We start from the raw sequence: 7,953 nt of genomic DNA on the forward strand, positions 1-7,953 counted from the left end.
TGATCATTAATGAACTAGCCCTATCACATTTAGAAATAGATTGCTGAAACTCCATTTTTTCAATTATTATTACCTGAATCTCATTACAGACTTTCCTACATAGCACCTTACTAATACAAATCATTCTCTGGCAGGAGATACTTCTGTTTTCAATTTTCATGATTATTCAGATAATGTAACATGATGACGAATCAAGAAAACTATGCTGAAGTGATCACTATTCTCTTTCACTCCAAAGATTAAAATGAAGATTCTTACTTGAGGGGAAAATTATGGCAATAAAGAGGAAGACTACAATTTCAAACTTATTATCACTTCAAAGTCTCCTTGACAGAGTAATATTTTCTGTATCTATCATTTCAGAGTCCATTTCATTGTCTTCAGCTTTGCTACTGACTCACAGCAGACTTAATTTGTACTTAGGTCATATTTCACAGTAAAATGAGACGATAGTTTGACAATACAATATAACAATATTCTGCAGCAATATTGGCTTAGCAGACCTAACAGAAGCAAATTTGCTTATAAACGATTGCATTGGTACAGCTAAGAAACACTGTGCAGGCACAGGAGCAAGCGGTGTGAATTGGTGGGGTCAGAGAACGAGCCAGCATTTATGCCAAGGCAACTAACGTTCAAGCCACAGTCTCGGCTGCAGTGGTAAAATGCATGAGTGTAATTTGCTTTTATTGTTGGTGTTACCTAGCAAAAATGCAGTGGCAAGGTCCTTCAATCCCTCAGAAAACAGGTTACAAGATCGATGGGATTTGGGGTGGCTGACACAATAACACCTGTTCTGCTGTGTTTTCACTACTGTTGTCACCTCTGCTAGCTAACATTTATGGCGCTGCCTTCACTTCACTGTGTCACAGTGTACCCATTAGGCAAATAAGACAGCTAGAATTTCTAAATTTTATATATATACATATAGTAAGCGTGGTAATAAATATTATTTTAGGCAGTAAGTGATCATAGACTATTCTTGTGTTTCTTATTGCTGAGCACGTTTTTGTGAAAAAATAAAGTAAGGAAAGAGGCTGAATTTACAGGGAAAAGAATGAAATGTACATTTCTGTAATGAATTCATATAAAAATGAAAAAAAGCAGATATAAGCATTTTTAAAATTGAGCCCACTTTTTAAAGTATATATTTTATATGGATCAGAATGTGTCTTGGTATTTTTAATCCTACACCAAAAGATTAAAGATATTTTGACAGAAATTTTTTCAAGTGTGAAATCCTCCACATAATATCTCAACAATCTCTACTGAGCTAAAAAAACTGATTTCTGTAATTTAAGACGTGCAATATTAAACTTTATAGCAACAAAATCATTATAGATGCAAAGATTTCTAGGCGAATACAAGCAGAAGATATTTCTGTCAGAGCATGACAGAGTAATGAATTAGTAAAATCGTTTTGATGTGAAAAAAACCTAATAAATCTAAATCGGAAATTTCACCCAGGATATTTTGCAAAAAAATTTATACATGCCACCACTTTGTTCCTACTCCCACCCCCACCCCCCATGTAAAGTGATTTCTTTGGCTTATTCTTTTCAAACCAACATTATAAAAACTGGATTTCTGTGGCATTATTTTCATATCAAGTAGGATAGTCTTAAACTTACATGAATTTCTATAGCATTAAAACCTTATTAATTATTTTAATGATTTTTTATTTAGTTTATTGCATCCTCTTTAACAGACAAAAATCTGATGATATACAATAGAGGAAAAAAACATAACTGAATGTGAAGAAAAGACACTTTGTACTCCGAGCAGAGAATTTCTGTGGTGCACGCCTTGTTGTAGTTTTATGATGCCAAGTAAAATCACAGCTAAATATCAGGTAAATCCAAGCTATTAAATGCTGACTACCCAAGACGAGATTCTACAACATTCAACTATTTTTTTTAGTATGATGATTCTTTTCAGGTAGAATAGGTTATAAGAGAAATGAATAGAGGGGTCAAACCCTAGCATCAGATAGAAAGGAATTTTAAGATAACCAAGAAGAATGACTGTAAGTATGTGAAACATTTGTTTGCAAGACACAATGATGTTTTAAGCACATACCTAGTGCTTTCTCCACATGCTGAGTAACCAGGCTAATTAAAAAGCCCATACAGCTCTTGTTAAAATCTGTTCAAATTTTTGGAGCACCTGTTATAACAGAATGCCCACAGACTTGATAGTTTAGAGCCAAGACACCTGCTACCTTATGTCTCACAGTATGTTCAGTTTTATACTGATAGTAAAAAAAAAATCTACTTTCTGACATTTAACAATCTCATAAATGATAAGAAATAAATTGCAAAATTTCATAATTTAACCCTTGACTGTCACTTCTCTTTGCCCTACCTATAGCTTCTTGTGAGCAGGCAATACAAAGAGTATTTGGGGGTGTATCTAATTTCATTGTTGCTGAATTAATTGTTTACTTTACATGGAGCACAGTCCATGATGCCTCCTAATCTTTGTTCCACATATTTTCAAGCTGTGGTTAATACTTAAGTAAAAGTAGCTTATCTGCAAAAGGGAATGCGTCTGACACCTGCAGTAAAATCCAGACCATATGTATTTCCTTCTCCTTGAACTGGTCTATTAGCCCAAATCACACCAAACTAAAATATATTGAGGAAACAGTTATATTTTACTCCAAAACCTTGTTTAAATATGAGCTGGCAATATTAATAGCAACATATCTCAACAAAGAATTAAGTTAATACATGTCACTGATCTCTCTAGAAAGGAAGTCAGTTCCAAAGAAGTATATGAATTATTAGCAAAACATTACCAACTGATGTAAAAAGCAACGAAAGGATTGATAAAAAAAATAATCATGAGCACAATAGCTGTGACAGCGGCTCTAATCTTGTCAAAGTTTATGCACATGGCTAATTGTGCACATACATGAATACACCGTATGATTATCTGTAGGATGATGTGGGTATCTGAGTCACGCTAAAAGCACTTTATGTAACAAATTTCATCAGGAATAGGATTTGATCTACAGATTCCATATGAGACTGTTGTAATTATGTAGCTATGGCTACTGGTTCAGTTTGAATTCAGTATTTAGAAAGACTGGAAACAGGGTTCTGTGAGGAGACTCCACAAATGCCCTGAAGTCAGCTTCCCTTGATATTCTGCAGCTTACATCAATAAAGTAGAGATTTATGTATTTGTTTCATATAATAATGCTTTATGTATATTGATGGAAAAGAAATACAAACCTCTCAGGTGCAGAACTACCTTATCTTAGATGAACGTTTGACACCTCACACTGAACACTCAAGCAGACACTAAGCTACTCACATGTTAGATTACACAATAAACCTGCAGAAAAATGTGAAAACCACCCATGACAGGCACTTTGTATACCTCTACTGTTGTTAGTTAACATTTCTACTGTGGTACAGGTAATAGGGAATGAAAAACTGCAGCTCAAAGAACAACATGAGGAAAAGAAAGAGCAGAATGTGCAGCGGAAAAGACAGAATAACAAAAATAATAGCATCAACATAGTTCTTCAACAGAAAGATTTAAGCCATGTACAGTGATGCACAAGTACTGCACAGGGAGTATTTTGACAGGAATAACAGTCTAATGCTTAAGCAATTACCTAAATTCTTTAAATATTTCTTTGTATTTCAAATTTCCTTTTCACATAGCACATGTATTAGTAATGAACGTGTTGATTTTTAGCACATCTCGTTTCCATTTAGAAATTATTTTAATTTAAGCCAGGGAAATTAATTGGTAGCAGCTATTAAAAGTTCCTGCAAGTTCTGTAAAGTGTTAGTTATGGGAATGGCATTTTTTACATCCTTTGCCTATTGATTTGCCTTTGAGATAAAATGCAACACAAAAGCAGGTGATAAGCCTTTGTTAATGCCTCTGGGATGAAATGCTGGAGCTACAGTCTACTGTTGATAAACAGATTTTGAATTAATTAGTTCTGCATAATTATCTGAGTTACTAAGTCTTAAAGTTGAATGCAACTGGTCTTCTTACATTTGCTTATGCACCTCATGCCAGCCATAAAAACTGTTTTTATTTGCTAAAAGATCATTAATTGAAAAACCTATTTTTAAACAAGGTAATAATAAAATATTCTACTGTAAGACGGCATATGGCAGAAGAGATATTAATTGCAGTTATTTTTGTTGAATGCCAGGGGCATATAGTGCAGCTCTTCAGAATTCAGGTCAGTTTGTTGGCGAAGGAAGAGAGGGGCTTCATGCTGATATTTTTTCAGTCTGTGTAGTAAAGCCTCTTTGCTTTGGGGGCTTAATATTGAATAAAGCCAAGCAACCAGACCTCAGAATTAAAGGGAATTAAGAGAGAGGCTCTTCTCTATGTCTACTTGAAAGTCAGGGACTTGAACCATCTCAGGTTGAAGCAAGTTTTAAAATATTGAAATGCTATGGCTATATCCCTCATATAGCTTTGAAAGATTAGGTGCTTGGGGATATTTTTATTTCTCTGCTAAAACATGATTTTAAGACAGAGGATGACTCTGGTCAGAGCACTTAGAAGGATGTTAATACATAAAACAAGAACAGAAAGCTGCATTCTTTAACATTAATTAATGCTATTAAACTGATATGAACCATCTTGTTCTGTTATTCTATTTTATGTGTCAAAGGCAAAAAGTTGAGATAAAAAATCCTCATGTTCTTGCTCCCTGATCTTTGATTTCCCTTACAAATTTTCTTACTCCCTCCGGTATTCTGGTGACATTCTCTCCCTCTGGCCAAAAGCTGTAAACACTGCAACTAAAATTCCTTCATGTAATTGTTCCAATGTCATTCTCCTGTGATAGCAACATTTCACCAGTTCTCTGCTAACAAGTCTTTGGGGAAGATAAAACACAAAACAAGCTTTCAGGGGTTTTGATTCTAAAGAGCAGTAATATATGCAAGCCTGATTACAGTTTCCTTTGCAGCTCACTGTACGTAAATTATAGTATCTTTTTTTAAAGAGGAAAGCACATGGAACATGAAGTCCTGGCAGATACAAGGAAATAACATCACTTAAAGTCTTTCACTTTAAAAGTGTACATTTAACATATGCAATGTAGGTGTCCACTACTAACTGCGTTTTGAAACAGCTTTTCAATCCTATCCTCTTGGCAAAGAGAAGCAAGGTCTATACTTCAGCCTCAATGATGTCAAAAATTTAAAGTAACAAATGACACCAAAAATCATCAAAAGAAATCAACTTCTACTTCATGTCAGTAAGCTATAAACTTCTCCAACACTTCATATAGACTTTGAACAATATCTATTTCCTTATCTTCTGATCTCATAATATTACCTTTCTTAGTCAATTTTTTCTCTCACTTACTCCAGCTGTTGTTTCCTTTTTCATTAAATTTTTCATCTAATGATTTCTCCTCTATTTTTCATAAGGATAGCTTTCGTCACATTTGAACCAAGTACATCTGAAGAAGTTGGGTGGAGTCAGGAGAAAGAGTGTCCACTCAGCCCAGAGCATGCTGACTTCAAACATAAACAGTCATTTCTCATGGTTGGGTATCTGGACATCACAAAGAGATATGATACCAGAATCAGTACAGATTTAATTGATTTCTAAATTAGACAAACTCATTTCTAGATCAAGTCATTTTCAAAGATTTAGAGCCTGCCAGAATATTTTGAGGGCTCACAACTAAACCTGAATTTATAGGGCTGATAATAGCATATCTAAGTCAAAAAAATGTACTGTTAGTCAAATTATTAATCCTTGCCTTGATTCATGGTTCATTTTAGCATCTCAAACAAAGAGATTCCACTCAGGTTAGGAGAAAATGATGCACTTTTTCCCTTGATTAATTCTAAGAAATGACTGCTGTTTGGGATTTTTTTCCAATAGTTATGAAAATCCACAATGAGGAACATGCTCATTAGTTAAATCACTAACAGTTATAAGCAGCTAGAAATAGATTGTATACCAGAAGGTTTCTGGGAAGGCTTGAGCCTACTGCAAGTTTCCGGGAGCCAGTAAAGAAGTACATAAACAAGAACCCAACTAAGGGTTAGAGCATTTCTCTGGAAGAAGGGAGATCTGCAGTGGGTCCTCAGGACACAGATTCTTAAGCAACATTTCTCTTAGGTTTTCTCCTGAAGTAGAAGTGCTGTTTGCTTCTTGATTCTTACTTTCCAAATGTACAGTGTGCCAGGTTCCATGCTCGTGCAATTCCACAGACTGTAGAATCAATACACAGCAGCTAGTTAGTAGTTATGACACATTAGCATAACCATGGAATCAGTAGGAATATATTAAGTCCTGAGGATTATGGTTGTTAGGAGTTGGATCCTGGTCGAAAACACACTCCCATGTACAGCAATGGCAGAAAATTACTTGCCCAGTACTTCTGACTAGAGGCAAGTTGAGTGGGACGGCTGTGGTTTTCAGAGGCGCTGCTCAATAGATGGGGCCTCAGCACTTCCCTTCACATCTTCTGTGAGTCAGAACAAGAAAAGTGGTAAAAATAAATATGTGGGAGGTGGGGAAAATGCATTATAGTTATACTTTAATTACAAATAGATCATTCAAGTCATGGTGCCTTTGTGGACATGTAATTTTACATTATGCAGAAAACAGCAACAGGATGCTTAATGCATTGCAGAAATGTGGGACTGGGTGGGTGTCAAGAATGTTTGTATGATGTCAAGGGATCTTATCTTGGTGGTCACCAAGCTGATGTGATCAGCTGGCTTCTTTCACCTCTCAAGTTTCCTCTAATAGACACAGAAAATAAACAAAACAACTCCCCAGAATTGATTTATTACTTACAGTTCAACCTTTTCCTATTATATCATCTGAACATGATCTGATCATCTCAAAAATGCATGTGTTACTTAAGTTACAGTTTGATGGGAGATTGTAATTTTGGATTTTTCCCTGTGGAGGGATATCCATTCTTCAGAAGAAAACTGATCTCCCCTCTGTAGTCAAGGAAGTGCTCACAGTGTCTGGAGCCAAGCCAGAACATTTTATGCTCTACAGTTATCACAGGTGCAGGAGGTTTCCCTCTTTACTTTGTAAAGTAGATACATAGAAGTATATGTTTCCTCTTTCATTTTAAAATGAAATCTGGATAAATGTTGATTTGTAGTAAGTATACAAAGAGCATTGCAGAACAGGCAGGAAGAATTATCTGGTACTGATGAATTATCTACTTAAATTAAATTGAGATCTTAAGCAGGAAACATCAGGCAAAGGAAAAGAGGGAGAAGGGGAACAGGAGGAAGAAAAAATTATTTTTAGAGGATCACATGGGAAGTTAATTTTCGTGCTGGACGGTAATGAAAACTTCCAGTATACAGAAGAAAAAGAGGCAAAGCAAAGGAAAGCAAAGCAGAGGATTATTTATCAGTAGCCTGTGTTGCCAGTATGACTATTTAAGTCTTTGGTTTCTGTAAATCACATGTCCAGCACTTCTGTCTATTAATATTACCCACAAAACTCTGATGGACTACCAATCTGAATCTTGTTGAAAACAGTTCGCTCTCTTCTTCAGGAAAGCCCACTGAATAAGAGCTACAGATTAACAATGTCAGTACTGAATCTTGCAGTGTTGAAAAGCAACATGAGACTTCCACCCTGCTTCGTGCATTAGATTTGTATTGGAGCAGAAAAGCTGCACAAGATGAATAAGCAACTTATACCCATTCAATGTCTGATTCTCCCAGTTTAGTGCCCACACAGAGGGCAGGCAGCACAGTGCTAAATCTCTCCTGAGGGTCAATTACACACTCTGGTTTCAGTTCCCACTTTGATTCCTCATACATGACCTCTTCAGCCGTACTTCTGAAGAGACCTTCACTCTCTGTTCTGAAACTGGAAGCAAAGCCATGTGAGATCCCCATCCTGAGGCAGTCTGACTGGGGAAGCTCTGACATGGGTCATGCTTCCAGAAAAATCCTTTGTGACTTAAAT

At 35.9% G+C, this 7,953-nt stretch overlaps 1 protein-coding gene and 1 long non-coding RNA gene across 3 annotated transcripts in view; both read right to left on the bottom strand.

Moving 5' to 3' along the window:
• The window catches only part of RBMS1 (RNA binding motif single stranded interacting protein 1), a 345,593-nt gene that overhangs the window by 259,731 nt on the left and 77,909 nt on the right, over positions 1–7,953 (bottom strand). The window lies entirely within an intron of this gene.
• Positions 4,629–7,897, bottom strand: LOC149917237 (uncharacterized). The gene is made up of 3 exons (XR_016468211.1): positions 7,809–7,897; positions 6,168–6,472; positions 4,629–5,547 (listed from the first exon to the last, which is right to left on the bottom strand). It is a non-coding gene; the product is annotated as an uncharacterized LOC149917237 (long non-coding RNA).

Source organism: Phasianus colchicus, chromosome 7 (assembly GCF_987193195.1).
Source record: "Phasianus colchicus chromosome 7, bPhaCol1.hap1.1, whole genome shotgun sequence".
Lineage (NCBI taxonomy): Eukaryota > Metazoa > Chordata > Aves > Galliformes > Phasianidae > Phasianus > Phasianus colchicus.